The sequence below is a fragment of the Perna viridis genome, chromosome 9, assembly GCF_037379345.1.
Source record: "Perna viridis isolate PV_CMFRI_1.1 ecotype Kerala chromosome 9, ASM3737934v1, whole genome shotgun sequence".
Taxonomy (NCBI): domain Eukaryota; kingdom Metazoa; phylum Mollusca; class Bivalvia; order Mytilida; family Mytilidae; genus Perna; species Perna viridis.
The window spans coordinates 44415443-44432840 of NC_142453.1; the positions used below are offsets into that span (position 1 = coordinate 44415443).

At 31.9% G+C, this 17398-nt stretch overlaps 1 protein-coding gene across 4 annotated transcripts in view; it reads right to left on the bottom strand.

Annotated features, from left to right (window-relative positions):
- Nucleotides 1-11978: 11978 nt before the first annotated feature.
- The window catches only part of LOC148608667 (uncharacterized), a 34849-nt gene continuing 29429 nt past the window's right edge, over nt 11979-17398 (bottom strand). For 3 of the 4 annotated variants that reach the window (XR_015914905.1, XR_015914904.1, XR_015914903.1), the window contains exons 8-9: nt 16598-16715; nt 11979-12889 (exon numbers count right to left, since the gene is read on the bottom strand). The gene's annotated coding sequence lies outside the window, so the exon portion shown is untranslated. Of the gene's footprint in view, nt 12890-15752; nt 15912-16597; nt 16716-17398 lie in introns of those variants that run through there. The other variant, XR_015914906.1, reaches the window with a different exon arrangement.

The window sequence follows — 17398 nt, forward strand, 5'->3', positions numbered from 1 at the left end:
ACTAAAATGGCAGCCTCATTTAATTGGAGGAACAGGTAAGTGAGTAGCAAAATTTGTTCTCATTGGAATGCCAAACGTTTTTTGTTTGTTTGTTTTGTTTTTTTTAAATACATCTACCGCACTGAGCAAAAATGTTGTCGCTACAATATTTTAAAGTACCCTTGTACAGACCAACATTTCAAGCGTACATAACAAACATGTCGAGACGTATCAAACATCGGACACATCTCACTGCATTGTTTATTTTGATAGAACTGGGTTTACATGTGTAATACATATAGAACAACTACATGCATACTGTAATTAGAGCTGCTTATTCTCCGTTTCTTCTTGTAAAATTGTATTAACAGAAGGTACAGTGTTTATCTACCAAAATTTGTTCTTACATGTATTTATCACCCATTGCACTAAAGGGAAGAAAATGGTACTTATCTTTATATGTAGAGAATACTCGTAATTGCTATCTTACTGTCACTATATGACATTTTGCCAATCAAGGGCCTTCACCGTAAAATAAATCTAGCTGATTATTTATAATATAACAGAAAATCACTTGCAAACACCTGTGTGTCCAATCTGCAGCTGTTAGAATGACAACTACTAGTATTTAAAAGTTTGGGTACATGTATCTGGAAGGGAAAGTAAAAGAATTGGACAGCTCGTTTTACATCGAACTAATAAACCCCTCTTGGTCTCACCTGTGATTCAGCGCCATGCAACTCTTAGAATGACAACTACTATTAATTAATAGTTTGGGAGCATGTATAAAAATATAGCACTGTATGTCGAAAAGACTCGTATTTGATGCCTTACTGTCATGACCTGACATTATGTCAACAGGTCAATACTAGGCCATAACGCTAAGAAAATACGTTAAATAACTGATTATTTAGATTATAACAGGAAATTCCAGGCCTGGTTTCCTAGTGCTAGACAGTGAGTTCTCCCTTTGGGGTTTTTGATTCATCAATTTTGAAAAAAAGAAAATTAAAACCTGCATCTTAAGAAAATTGTGACTGTTCTACTTTACTTAGTTCTATTGTATTTTAAATTTTAATTTGAGTTACGGTGGCTGATTCAAATAAAAATTGCTAGTGGTCCCAAGTAAACGTTAATGACAAAAACAGTTATTCTTAAAATTTATATGAGGCCAACGTTATTATCTTTCCTGAATTCTTTAAATTACTAGTGCGTTGGTCTCTTGGGGCTTTAAATTTAAACACGTAGGAGTAGGAAATATTATTTATGGGTCGGTATGAAAAGATTCTGTAAAAGCAAAGACTTTTAGAGTCTATTATAAATAATTGTAATTGAATACACTTGCAAAAAGTATATAAATCAATTAATTTATTGGCTTTGAAGTGTTGGATAAACAAAACCTACATTCTGTGACCGGCATAATGTTATGCATTGCCTTCCATTTAACTAAGTTCTGAAGTTTTCCCTTAAACGATAAATGTTTCCCGATTAAGGTGTTGATTTCAGTTAAATATTATCTACCTGTTGTCATATGACTACAATACCGTTCATCAGTCGCATCTCCACAATCTACAACTCCATTACATTTATCAGCAAATCTACAAATTATGTCTGTGGTGACACACAATCCTTCGCAGCATGAGGAGGATAAACCTAAAGAAAGGTTATTGACAAAAATGTATAATTGTATTGAAAACGTTGGCAGCAAAATATAGTTAAACGGAAATCAAATAATATATGTATTTTTGTACATATTTTGTCGTAAAAAAATAATATATTATGTTACACCTAGATACAATTATATAGTTCTTGGTAGAGATTCCTCATACTTTGTAAGAAATAATTCCCAATCATCTTCCAAATATACAGAGGAAGATGTTTACAAAATGCTGGAATTTTTAATCGACAACATATTTGTCCAGTGTGCTGGACGTGTTTTTCAACAAACGGTCGGCATTCCAATGGGAACAAATTGTGCTCCTTTATTTGCTGACCTATTCCTTCACTCTTATGAGGCTGACGTTATAGCTGATCTGATCAGAAAGAAAGAATATCGTTTGGCTAGATCCTTCAATCTCAGTTTCCGCTATATAGATGACGTATTATCTTTAAACAATCCTAATTGCGGGGATTTGATACATCGCATCTACCCAAAAGAACTTGAGATAAAGGATACTACAGACACTGAGAAGTCAGCCTCATTATTTCGGCAAGCTCTGGCATAACGTATGAGTTGAGATATGAACACTCCATACGCAGGTGCTGAAGGGATGTTGCTACAGATGAAAGGAAAGTTGACAACCCTAAATGAAAAGTCATTACGTTTGTCGTAAAGTTTGTTTAATAGTTTTCCTTTACCATCGATTTCTAATTGTAGGTCAAAATATGAGGCTGACAGTGTCTGCAGTATCCTCTATATCAAGTTCTTTGGGATAGATGCGATGTATCTGATCCCCGAAATTAGGATTGTTTAAAGATAATACTTCATCTGTATAGCGGAAACTGAGATTAAGGGACCTAGCCAAACGATATTCTTTCTTTTGGATCAGATCAGCTATAAAGTCAGCCTCATAAGAGTGAATTAATAGGTCAGCAAGTAGATGAGCACAATTTGTTCCCATTGGAATGCCGACCATTTGTTGAAAAACGCGTCCACCACACTGGACAAATATGTTGTCGATTAAAAATTCCAGCATTTTGTAAATATCTTCCTCTGTATATTTGAAAGATGATTTGGAATTAGTTCTTACAAAGTATGAGGAATCTCTACCAAGAGCTATAAATTTGTATCTAGATGTACCATCTTTTTTGGAAAAACAACGATGTATAATGTTTTTAAATAAGTTGTGATAATTAAAATAATTTTCTTTTAAAAACCAAGTGTGTCCCTATAACAACTGATATCCTACTATATAATATATAGATGCGTTTTTTTGTTTTTGCTTTCTTCACTGTCATTAAGTAGTTTGTAGCGCTTACAGAGAAGTTGATATAGCAGTTGTCTGCAACTAGGTTACAGGATAGCTTGTCATTAGATCCACTTCAACACTAGATGTAGCATATATGAATGTAGCAATATGCTGACAATGCCAGTATTTCATTAGACGGTAAAAAAAAAACACGTAAAAAGGTTCATGACTTGCTTGACCATTTTGCTGTATTTCTGTATTTCAAGTATTCTGGGTTTAAGCCTAATATTAAAATAAAAACAAAGCTATTTGGATTGTTTGAATAAGAAATAGTAATAATAAATGCAGATAATAATTTATACTTGGCAAAGGAACCATTTAAATTCCTCGGGTTTACTTTTAGTCTCAATTTAAATGAATTATTTGACCTATACCATAATGCCAAATCATAAAACATATAATAAAGCACTGGTAGAAACGCAACACTGGCTTTCCTGGTAAGATAACGGTTGTGAAAATATTATTACCAAATTCATGCATCTCTTCATTAGCCTGCACAGGTTTTCTGACGACTTTTTAACATTACTAGATCAAACCATTTTGTCATGGATGGTAGTGATTTATCGAATGTTCCCAGGGTAATAAATTTCGATAATTCACATAATAGAATAAATTCTTTAGTTTCACTCTTGGACTTTCTCCCGCCAAAACGTTACAAAAATCACTGATTTTAAAGTGCATAATGAGAATATCGATGAATTATGAATGAAATCTATATAATGAATATGATAATCAATTGGTTATCGTGATTAACCACAATATGATCACCCGTGCCAAGAACGTTTGAGGATTTAATTCAATCTCACTCAATAAATTTAGAAATTCCTCGGCACTAGCTATAATATTTGTGTTATTCGCGCTTTCCAATATGTTTGGAATGGAAATATAAGATAAAACGGCGCGCAGAAAATGAATTCAGGGCTATGGTAATGGAGGTTTGAGAATGATACATATTCAATTTTATCAAGATGGATTAAATGGTTTTTCCTTTCAAAACCTCTGCTTGAAAAACATTTTTAGCTTATATAATATCGATGAATATGCTACGATTAACTTTGGGAACTTCTGGTTTAGTGAATTGCTGGAAATTAAAAAAAAAAATTTTGGAAGAGGTATCAAATGCTTATGGTAAATTAAACAAATATATGATATATGTCATGATTATTTATTTCGACTTCCTCTGTGGCATAATTCTTTTTGACCATTAATAATCAACCAATCTTTTTTAGGGCTGTTAGAGGAATAAAACTCATTGGCGATATCTTAATAAGGGAACGATTTACGTCTTACGAAAAATCGTGTTCTAATTATTATTTTCGACCTACTATAACTACTTTTTAAGGTCTCACAAATACCGTTTATACCAAATTACCAAGTTGGTATGTGATGAAGGCCCTTTTCGTCCACAATTTTACAAAGAAGTTGTATGACTTAAAAAAGCCAGTAGATACCTATATAATGTATTCATGAAACATATCCCATACAGTAAACAGTACCCAAAATAAATGGTGAGGTGCAGTACTTCTGTGGGGGAAAACTTCCCGTTCTATGGTGGATGGGAATGGGTAATGGAGACAAGGGGTGAAAATATTGTTTGGGGGAAGGGGATTTTGAATTGGGAGGATGAAGAAATTTGTTTCTAAAAATTTTTTTTTACATCAAATGTGTATTAAATTGAATTAACACTATAAATGTTGAAACAATTATACTTTGAAAATGTTGATATTCAATAAGAAATAGACAACGGGAATTCAATAGGGGGTGTGGTTTTTCTGTGGGGAATAAACAATTGTAAATGGGGAATTGGGATAGAGACAATTGGGTATGGGGAATGAGGGATGATATATGGTGCATGTGGGAATTTTATACCATACAATTTACAAATTTACAATTTAGAATTTACAAAATCAGAGCCATTGATTTATAAGTGTACTTCATGATGTGCTAAGATGGTCTTAATTTAGGTTCATGTGTGCATATTAGAGATAATAGGATAAATAACATACGTTCATACTCAACGAAATAATCTGAGAAGAATCAGTATTTTAAATTATGGTTACATGTACTTCCCTTATTTCAATTTGTGTGATGCATTGTTGCAGTAAAGAATCAAATTAGAAATATATCAAGTTTGATGTAAAGACATTAAACAATTCATGTGTGAAAATCTTTTGACCAGCCACCTGTTTGTATTATAATTCTTATTAGAAGCATGATCTATTGTTGGCCATGACAATAATGGACAATAATGGATTTACACCATATGTTCGAATGTTTCAGTTTTAGCTTATTTGACGAAATGTACAGTTGACGAAGCATTTAAATAAATTTAGATACAAGTAAGTCCAAAAAATGTATCGGGATAGTAAAGAAAAAGGCTCAGGACAAATCATTTTAACAAATTAATTAAAAAGGCAAGTGTTTGTAATTTAAGGCGTATTCGTGTCATCATAAAACCTATATACTATGATTTGAGTTACGTGTCGCACAGGTTAAGACAATTCTTTGACATATGTTTGTAAATTTCTTTTTCTGCAAACTTGAATATCATACACATGTTTTCCACGTCTGAGAAATTTACATTAAAAACAAAATGATCGGTTAGCAATGACCTTAATGTAATATTACACAGTCTCCAATTCAGACACAAGGATCCGTTAGAATTGACTATATAGATCATAAACATCTATACATACTTTTTTGTGGATATGCATAAGCCCAAAGCTGAGAGGTGTTATTGGTGCATTGTCATCCGCAAATAGGTCTTCTCCCTTTTGGGAACCCTGAACAACATCACAGCAGTAGATTTTGCAACACACATAGTCAATAGGACCAAAATTAGTAATTTCAGCTATATGCATACCTTTACCACACCCGTAGCTAGGGGGTTCATGGGTTTGTTAAGATTCCTCTCACTTAAAAACGAATAAGCACTATTGAAGTCGAAGTTGTTTGTTTGATTATTGACTATTAAGGTCGATATCACCTCGCAGTGCACAAAACGTTTTGTTATTTATAGATGACATCTTACCTGAGTCTCCTTTTCGTTTTCCCAACTTGTTACTTAATTTTTGCTTAAACGATGTGTACACACGGTTGTGGTGACGTAAATGTAGCTGCACCACTATTGTGGGTGAAGAAAAGCATACATGTACATGTATGCCAATTTTAATCTTAAATTTTAATCTCTACTATAAAGTCGGTAATGATTGTAAACAAATATGCATAACATATAAATGTGATGATGGTTTGGTTAACAAGCACTCAGAGTGTTGCTGATGCAATACAGTGTCCCCTTTCGGCCTTTGAACTCATTGCTTTTATGAGATTTTTTTTTATATATGTGAACTAACAATGGACGGTGTTATTTTTTTTAACAATCAAGAGAAAATAACTCTTGAACAGCAAAAGCAAATTCCATCAAAATCAAACCTGAGCTTCATTTTAGGGTAGATAATAACATTTTTGCATTACAGAAAGCTGCATAAAGACATTCTCTTTCTATCACCTTGAAAGTTGAAAAAACTTCGTTATTATGAATTAAGGGGCAAATAACTCTAAAATGACAGCAGCAATTTGCATCAAAATGATGAAACATAAAATTTTATGTAATTTTCTATGTCAAAAGGGCCATAAGTTCCATATCAACCATTTTGCCGCAATAATATTTAAATTTAATTTGTAACTTGTCATGATAAGACTATATACCAAATATAAAATCAATTGGATGAGGCATTACAAAAAAAAGTCCGGAAAACATAAAATTTCACGAAATTTTCTATGTCCAAGGGCCATAACTTCTGTAAAAATCGTTCAACCGTAACGTCATTCGACTTTAAAATGTAACTTGTCATGATAAGACTATATACCAAATATGAAATCAATTAGATGAGGCATTACAAAAAAAAAGTTCGTAAAAACAAGTGTGACTGACGGACTGACAGACTGACAAACTGACGGACTGACGGACAGACGGTCGGACGGACGGAGTGCAAACCTAAGTCCCTTCGGCATTTGCCGAAAGGGGACAATAATTTCCAAAATTGTTAACATATCATAACTTATATGTGCTTTTTGGTATGTTTTAAAAGTCGGTTTATACTTTTAATTTAGCATGTCTAATATTTTTGTAAGCATACCTCGCGAACTACTTTAAAACAAACAGAAAAAAAAAAAATATTACCGAAATAAAAGCTTTCCCCTTATCAGCCACTTTATCATTTGCAGACATGTATGAATTCAACAAAGAAAAACATTTCCATTTTCAACTAGTATGTTTTAATCCACAGGGGTTATTGTGTTTGAATTATGTTGATCTTGAATTTAATCACATTCGGAAGATACAATTAGGGCGGGAAAAAAGATTGAGTAGTATTATATCTACGTTATTAACCTGATGTGGAGATTCACCACCTAAACCATCACTGAACCGCTTGGAGCGGTAATGGTTATATCCACTGCTTTTACAGTTATATAGGTTAAACAATGTCTTGCATTGTTCTCGGAATTAACGCAATGTGCAGTCTACATCGTAACTTATTTGAAGAAAGTATGGAAAGGGGAATAAATCGAATGTAAATTTGGGACTTGTACCGTCAGGAAGGTTTGTATCCAGATCTAGAACTTGTCAATTTCTGGACATTACTATGAAAAGAAAGATAACTGGAATGTATTAACATTGCGTCTGATCGTTAAGTTTGTCATCCGATTATCTCTAACAGAACAAATCTTATTCTGAACATTACTCATATATTACAATTATTTAAATATCACCTATACTGGATATATTTTGACACTCATTTGCTACCATTAATTTAGTACTAAATTACCAATACTGCCAATACTCATAACATTGCCACAGATGAAAGGAAAGGTGACAATTATGACCGAAAAATCTTCACGTTTGTTGTAACCTTTGGTCAATAGCTTTCCTTTACTATCGATTTCTTAATGTAAGGTCAAGATATGGGATTGACTTTACAGTCTGTAGTATTTTTTATTGAAATTTCTGTGGGGTAAATGCGATGTATCAAATTCTTAAAACAATGATTGTATAAAGATAATACATCATCTATGCAGCGGAAACTGAGATAAAATGATATAGATAATCGATAATTTTTCGTTCTGATGAGATAAGCTGTAAGGTCTGCCTAATAGGGGTAAAGTAATATGTCAGCAAGTACAGGAGCACAATTTGTTCCCATGGGAATGTCTACAAAAAACCCGTCCATCACTCTGGACAAATATGGCATTTTGAAAACGTCTGTATATTTGGAAGATGATTTGGAAATAAGTATGAGGAATATCTACCAAGAACTATATATTTGTATCTAGGTGTACCATCTATTTTGGAAAAACAACGATGTATAATGTTTTAAGTCTGGATTTTAACTTGATGCTGTGATAGTTTCAATTGCTTTACTCATCTTTTGTTTAATTGCATCGAACATTCCTCATTTGCTTTTGTTATTTTGTATGTGTGATTTTAAATACATAATGTTCTTTGTTGTGTATGTCTCTATTCCATGTCTGGTATTTATCCCTGGATTACATTCTTTCGATTACCGTTATAACCTTGGTTCCCTTGATTACTCTTTAAATTTCTTTCCTTTTTGAGAAGTTCACGTGTTTTAGACAACACTTCCTCTTGACTCCGTTCGTGTGTTTCGATAATGGCTTTCGAAATGCTATTTTCGCCTCATTTCAGAACGTCTTTCTTCGTCATCTTTTTGATTTTGTTCTGTTTTATTTCATTTAATTATTCTTTTATATTTACGTTTACGGTCATAAAATCTTGTTCTGTTGATTTATACGTCTTTGTTAATGACTGAAGCACTTTTGTGCAATTTATCAGTCAAATCTCCTTGATGTTCTTTCCAAAGTATACACAGCATACAATAGCATATAAGTACATTGAAAATGGGTCCATTTCTGTCATATAGAACACATAATCATGTGCCCTGTTACTAGTAATAAAAACCCCCTTCATTTATGCCTTTCGTGTATTGATTTTTCTATCATTAGATTTTTTTAAATCATTTTGCTTAATTATCATCTTAAGCTCCTTCTCTTACATGTAACGTTCCCACTAATTAATAAATGAAAAATGACAATTGATCGATAAATTATTGTTTTGTATTCGACATAAGTATTATCAAATTGTTGAAATCTTGTGTAGTCCTAATTTGATAAACACTGCTAAAAAAAAAACATTTCATTGCACCTGCACAAGATTTCATGATCAACAATGGCAACATCTGAAGCAGCATTTTTGATAAGTCATAGCTAGAATCAATATATGTACATATAAAACAGAAAACAAATAACAAGTTCAGATTAATTGTTTATTTTACCAACCATTAAATGCTTTTAACTTGACTTAAACATTTAAGCACATAATAAATTCAATACATATAGCATTGCTACCTGACAATGTTTCCATCCACTAACACCTAGATAATCAAATAATTAAGAAAAGTTTTACATTTTGCTAATGTCTAATTTTGGTATCAGATCAAAATATAAAATGTTTAGCACTTTTTGACATATGTATACAAGTTTTTGGAGTTTATCGGGTATATCATTTTAGCATTGATATAACCCCAAACGTCCAAATTGAAATAAGTAACGTATTAAAGATCGGTTCATTCAATTTAATGGAATCAAGAATATGAAATAGTATGTAAATTTTTCAACCCAGGAAACGTTACAAAGTTTAACATTCAATGGAGACCAAATGAAAAATCGAAAATAGCATTTTTAAAAATAAGAACTTTTTTACGTCTCCTCAGCAGCAGAGCACTTTTATTCAAATTAAGATCAAAGTAACAAAATCAATTGTATGGGAAAAGTACAAGAACAAAAGTGTTAAAAATAGAAAGCTTATTCTAGGACTGAATAATTCTTCGAAATGCACTACAAGGTATCAAGCCCCAGTCTTTGAGCAATTTTGAACTCATGCCGGTAAGTATTCTAAGATATATATATACATAAAACTGTGTTCTTAGTAACATCTTCATATGATGTCTAATTTGACAATCTCTTGTTGTGTCCTGGATATTTCCCCTTTATCTTGATCCAATTAGGCCATACAACTTTTTTAGTTGCCTTTTGTTTTTAACTATATGCCAATAAGTCTTATATATTTTTACAAAATGAACACATATTCTTGATGAAACACCACATAATATTTTTTTAGCTTCCGAACAATATCGTTAAACAATCCTAGTTTCGGAGATTGTGTAACTTTCATCTACCCCAAATAACTTGAGACAGATGATAATGTAGACACTGTGTAGTCAGCCTCATATCTTGAGCTATACTTGTTTATAAATCAGCATTCGAAATGTTGGTTAAAATAAAATATTATCAAATACGTGAAAGTCACTCACCAACAACGTCACATATAACTTGAACTTATAACTGCGATACCACATTCTGTAAACGAAACCTCGCTACGAGGTAATTCTGACATGGATTTCATAAATGCAACCAATTAAATTGGAAAATCATGCCACGCTGTAAAATCTGTGTATTTTTTGGTATTTTCTTGCATTCGATTGATACTTTTCCTTCAAGCTAAACAGTGGTCAACCTAGGAATTACTCGTTACATCGTGCGTTTTTAAAACCCAATTGTGACCCCAAACAACTGGTAACTTATTTCACTACACTTTTTGGCCCAACCAATATTTACTGTACAACTGATGGTTTTCCTTGTTTTCTTTTCTAAATCACACCATAGAATGTCAGCTAAATACGGAATAACATTTCTCCCAAATATGTCTATTCTATAACTTTGTTTCAAATCTTCATCACTGAATCACAGTCATATTTAATGTGTTCAATTGTATGATCAGTATTGAATTCAGGTTCAATGGTTGAATCAAATTTAATGACGTGATTTGCAATAATTATGATACAGTGATGTCAACCATATTAGCAACAGGTCATATGCAGATTTTTAGCAACCTTAAGAAAACCATTTAATATATATGTCGATTGTATTTTGCATTGTATTATTATTTTCTATATACCCACCAATACAAAAAAGGTTTGGAAAAAATATTGAACAAAAATTTAAAAATATGAAAGTATATTCTTTTTCGCACAATATGTAAGATATCACGATAAATTAAATTTAAAAAAAACATGATTCAGGTAACTTGTAAATTGTTATATCAAAGGGACATCCTTTATTCACTCTTACGTTACAAATTGTCAAGAAATAAGCAATATGTATTCAGATATAAAAATATCTACATGAGGAAATAAGTGTTCAGAAAACACAATACCTTTCCTGTCGCATTTGTTAAACAATGCCTGACGTATAGGAGAAGCTTAGTAGCTATGCGATGTTTATTAAACTCTGCGTGCTAGAAATTGATAAGATGATGTCACATAGCAAGGAATAGTTTTAATATTTATTTTGCTAAATACAAGCCTGAACACAAATAAGCACACTGTGTCAGGTTCAAATATAAAACAAAAGTATGACCGTGGTGAAATATGCATTATAAATCCATCAGTACATGTGTATGTTATTTATGTCTTATGAAACATGAGATGTTTCTGAAATTTAGATTGTCAATGAAATAAAACATAAAGAACCAACACTACTGTTAAAGTTTCGAATTTTTAATTTAAATCATAGTCAAAGTGTATTCCTTATTGTATATTTACTCTTTTTAATGATGCATTGCACATTTTGATTTTGAGAAGAGTACGAAAGCCATCATAATCCCTAAACAAATCAAACAGAATTAACAAAGTACGTGAGTAACACATTTGTCTAGATGTACACTTGATTATTGAATTACTTGGAAATGGTTACCCATTTTTTACAAAAAATGATTTAATGAATATCAGACAAAATGTTCATATCATAAAATGCTAACACTACGACCGGAGATTGCACTAACGCAGTATTTAATCAAAGAGGTAGAAAAAAGTGAACAATTTAAAGATATCTTTTAAGTTTCATATTTTTAATATGATTTTCTCATAACAATTTCTGTTTTCAACAAGCATGTGTTTGTTTGTTTGTTTGTTTTGTTTTGTTTTGTTTGTTTGTTTATATATTTTGTTTTGTTTTGTTTTTTATGTTGTATCTAATTCTGGCTTCCAAGTTTTGCTTCGACATAAATTTACTTTTCATTCCATTCATCTAGTTCCTTTAATTTTAAGTCATACACAAATTGAATATTAATAAACCATATTTTTTCATATGAATGAATAATTGTAAAACAATATTTGCCATTAAATAACGCATTTTGGAACCTCAAATGACCTGGGTTTCTCTAACGATACACACGTCATGTATGCCCTAAATAAGATCTAATCAGCTAATCAATACATGCATATTTGTCAAATCAGAATTACACGTCAATCGACACTCTTCATTAAATGTAAACATAATATGAGTTTAGCATCGATTTTGTGCGCACTGGAAAGTTTAATAGAATATAGATTTTGTGTTTGCTGGATTTTCGCAACTTGATAATATAATTGCTATAACCTTGGTTCCCTTGATTACTCTTTGCCATGTCAAATAGAGAATGTTTCAAATAATCAAAGGACCCTTTACAGTAAGAATATATTAAATTAAACATGAATTAGCTTTTATAGCATATATTCCAATATGATATTATATAAGCACAAGTTTTTATTTTAATTTATATTGAAATTAAAATAAAGAAACGTGTGATAGTGAAACCAAGAAATAACAAAAAAACAGACATACATTGTTTTTTGCTAATATTGAAGCATGTGACACGGTCCGAATCGTACTAATCAATGTGTAAGATTCTGTGATTAACTGGGATACTTTTTCAGTGCATGTTGAAGTCGCTGGTGCAGGTCTCCAGGAACAGTCATCTCCGATCACACATCTAGTGTCGTTGCACAGCTTTTGGTTATTCGGACATGTTCCATTCTTAGGACCTTTGAAAATATACGAATAACGTTGAACTGACAAAATTGTTGTTTAATAGATAAAAGATTACAAATTTTACACACACACACACACACACAAACATACATACATTTATCAATACACCGTACACCGTATTTTGACTTATTCTTAATTGTTTTCCACAGTTAATTTTTACTTTTAATTTTGATAAAAAGAACCCCTTTGTTATTTTCATTCAGGCTCCTTATCATTTGCTCATGTATGCCTTAGATAAAGGTACAATCACCCACAACGTACGTGATTCAGCTTCTGAATCTGTTTTGATCTTGAACTTTGTGAGTTTTATGCTCGTAAAGTTTTGTTAGTGTTATGCTCATAAAGCTTTATGAGTTTTATGCTGAAGAAGGATATCAAGTATCCGAAATATTTAATGTAAATGTTACCATCTTCTGGTGATGTTAAACATATTTAGGTGTTTATTTAATTTATTGTTATGTTTTGCATCGTTTTTAACGATCCATCACCCCGTAAGAGTGATTGTTGACTTTTATTTAGACGATTATATATATATATATATATATATATATATATATATATAGAAGGGTCTGAAAAATTCCCAACGATGTTAGAACTGTCAAATTTGCGAAGCAAATGTTTGGTCGTTCCCTCCACGGGACTCGAACTCGTACTGCTGTGACATCTATGGCAACACCGCCTGCACTAAATCCAGCGCCCTAGACCACTCGGCCAGCTAGGCTATATAAAAATATAGCTTTCGCTGGCCGGGTCATTCCTCCTCGTAGGATTAATCTAGGGCTGTAACTTAGTACACGATGTATGGTAGTACGGGACAGTTCATCTAGGTTATTATGTAGGATAGAGGATCAAATTAATGATGCTTGTCACAACAAATCAATATTATACAACGTCTCAGAATGTGACGACTCTATTCGCTACACTGCTCCATCGGATCAAATTGATACAGGGAAGATAACGTAAACTTATAGAAGGGTCTGAAAAATTCCGAACGATGTTAGAACTGTCAAATTTGCGACACAAATTTTTGGTCGTTCCCTCCGCGGGACTCCAACTCGCACCGCAAATTTGACAATTCTAACATTGACACAGCGCTCCAGATCTACAGAGAGTGAAGCGGGAGGGATTTTGGATACACCCACACGGAATTAACAAAAAACATTAAGTTCTTCCTGTTTTGTATAGTTTCTTATAACAGTATTTGTAAATATTTTTTATTTTTATAGTTCAATATTCAAGATCAACACACAACGTGTGTCTATAGCACAATGTTCAAGATCTTTGTTACTGTCGGTAAAAAAAAATTATACGTCACAAGTATTCACCTGATTAGGTAATGAGTTGTGTTCACAGACCATTTACTTTCATACACACTCAGTTTATTTAAGGCACTGAAGAAGGTCATTTGTTGACTGAAAATTTTGCCCATTATATACTATATAATAGTGTGTTAACATCTTTATCGGTATCGTTGTACAATCCTTTAGACTTATATAATTATTTTTGTTCGTGCTGCATCGTCATGACTGGACGATTCGATACCCATTAAATTTGCTGGTTGGCAGATTCCTTTAGACTTGAAAAATGAAACGTATTTCCTTCAAAGTATTTCTTCATTATACATTGAGATGTCAAAGTTTTCCCGTCTTCAGTTTTTTTTATGAATAATGGTGTTTAATTCCTGTCTATCTGCATGACCAAAATCAACGCTTTCAAAGCATAGACTAATTGTTCATCATAAACTAACAAACAAATAAACTAAGAATATGGACACTTGTTGACATCCCAACTGTACATTCAAAACTTGGTTCTTAATTTAATGGAAAAATGTGTCATTATTTTATGATTATCGTTATTATGCTAATAAAACTATTGCATGATTACGTTTTATTGTTCAATAAATACTTTTTCTACAGATGTATTACAATGTTAGACATAACTATTCTAAAAGTAGTATATAAGAAAGGAAAATAATTTTGTGTAAAAGACATTCTGTGATATTTGTTCCTTAGGCTCAAAATAGCTTAGTTTTATACAAAGTGTAATGCATAACTGTCAAATTGGTGAAATGTTTAGACTTAGTATTTTTTATTCTTGTAGAAAAGTGAATTCTCTTTGTGAGAGGGATAGCTACAAAATGTACTCTTCAAGCTTAAGGTTTACTTTTCAATGATTATTTTATTCTATGGGCATATAACATCAATACCGTTAACCTCGGTTTCATGATTGATCAAGACCACATAGATGTTAAAGTAACAACCCACAAATAATAAAGGTTGACTTGTAAATACATTTGTATCGCTGAACAGCATTTAACATTCGTGTATGATAAGAAGTGTCTCAATCGCAGAAACTTAAAATATGGACTTGTATGATTACCAAAAATAAACTGTCAAACATTTTTGTTCGAAAACCGAAATAAAACTAGAAATCCACATTAAATTTTAACATGTGGAACCTGAGTGAACTAAGACTGTTTCTATTCAATTTAAATGATGCTAATACTTTCTTTAAATTAACGTTTCAGTGTTTTGTTCTTGAATATTCATGTTACAAACGAGGAAATACATCATTGCACGTAATTGCATTTTTGTACAAGGGACTTCAATACATTTGTAATTTCATTGTTTTAACAACTAATTATATTTGCACATTAATAAGTGATGAAGTGTTGTCCAAACTATCTCGAAATAAAAAAATCTATAACTTTTTGACAGATATGATTTTCTGATAGCATGCTTCTGTTAATTTTGATGTTCTTTTTAAATTGTTTTCAATGAAAATAACTGATAAACTGATTTAAGATTGTGATTCAAATGCTAAAGTATACTTCTATTTTCTTATCTTTTTCTAAGGTATCTATTGTTAATGGGTGAACAGTTCTATAACCATACTTTTTCATACCAGTTCACAAACAGTGTAACTGGACACTATTTAATAGTACGTCCATCGCTGGTTTGGGTGAGTCAGTTTCATGTCTCACCATAGAGGAAAAACAACCAACACAAATAGCCACTTCATGAAAAAAAATTGTAATTGCAATAATTCTTTCTACTTTCATTTAAACAGTATGTTAATGCTGGTGTATGTAGATAAAACATTTTCTATAGAATGGCAATAACACCGGACAATATGTTCGCAAAATAAAATAAATACAAACTTAATGTTTTGTCCTGGATTTTTATGGTATTATAAGAAACTGTATATTTGTTAGAATAGAGTACAAAGGTCCACCAACAGAATCTCAAATATATATATCTACCTTCTGTGCCGTCAAAATCATATTTATATTTCGGTCGTGTTTAATAGTTAAATAGAGTTATGATGAGTGTTTCAGGAATCGAGACGTTACATACACATTTTACCTTCCTATTTATGGTCCTGTTTTGTACAACAGTCCGGGAATGCAATTGTGTCAGTTATTTCTGACAGTAGTATTTACCCGCCATATTCATTTCCTTAAAAATATGTTTTCTTATGTAAATCGATTTATCTAGACCTAAATTCTCATAATTTATAAAAAAAAAAACAACACGATTATCAGAACCACAAGATGTAAAAAGAAGATCAGTTGCCAAACGATACTAGTGCCACCACAAAAGAATCGGTGACGGGCTGATCTTTCCAGGGGACAAAACAAATCACCATTTTCCCACCTCCACCGAATGCAGCGCTGCAACTGATTAGATTTCTAAACTTACAATCGGCTTCATCTGATACGTCATCACATTCAGGAGTCGAATCACATCTGTATGTTATATTTATACATTTTCGTCCATTATAACACAGGAACTCAGTTTCACTACAATTCATGGATACCTAACAATAAAAAAAACCTGTTCTGTTAATATTTAAATAACAAGAAGATAACTGACATTGCAAAGCTATAAAATATAACCGATATAGTCAATAATAGTGTCTATATCTCACAAAAAAGGAATTAAAGGATGAGGCGAAGAAATAGGGTAACTGCGAGGCTCCGTCAAATCGTGTCGAATCCATTAATTCCTTTTATATGAAGTCAAGACATAATCATTGCGTTTTTACTGCAATTTAAAAAAATATATGTTTATGAACAGGGAATGTTATTCCCGATTTGAATTTTATTACATGTTCCCTGTCTGGCGTCTCACGTATGGGCGGAATAATATAAATGACGTAGGCAGGTGTCCATTATTAATCTATTTGCGAACGATTAGAGTGCGAGAAATTGGCATATGAAAGCCTTACGAAAGAAAAGTCAATATGTTTTACTTGCGCAAATAGGGAGATTGGAGTATAAATAAGAATAATGAGAAATGTTTAGAATCGTTTAAACTTAACAATTAAGCAAGTTATATGTGTAATATCCGATATGACATTCTCAAGTATTTTGTGATCATACAGTTACCATTCTCTTATTCATTATAAATTTTGTCTAACACGTCGATTGGACATAATATGTCAATGACAGATAATCGTCTTGTCAAAAGAATGTTGTCTTATCAAGAACAGTCAATTCG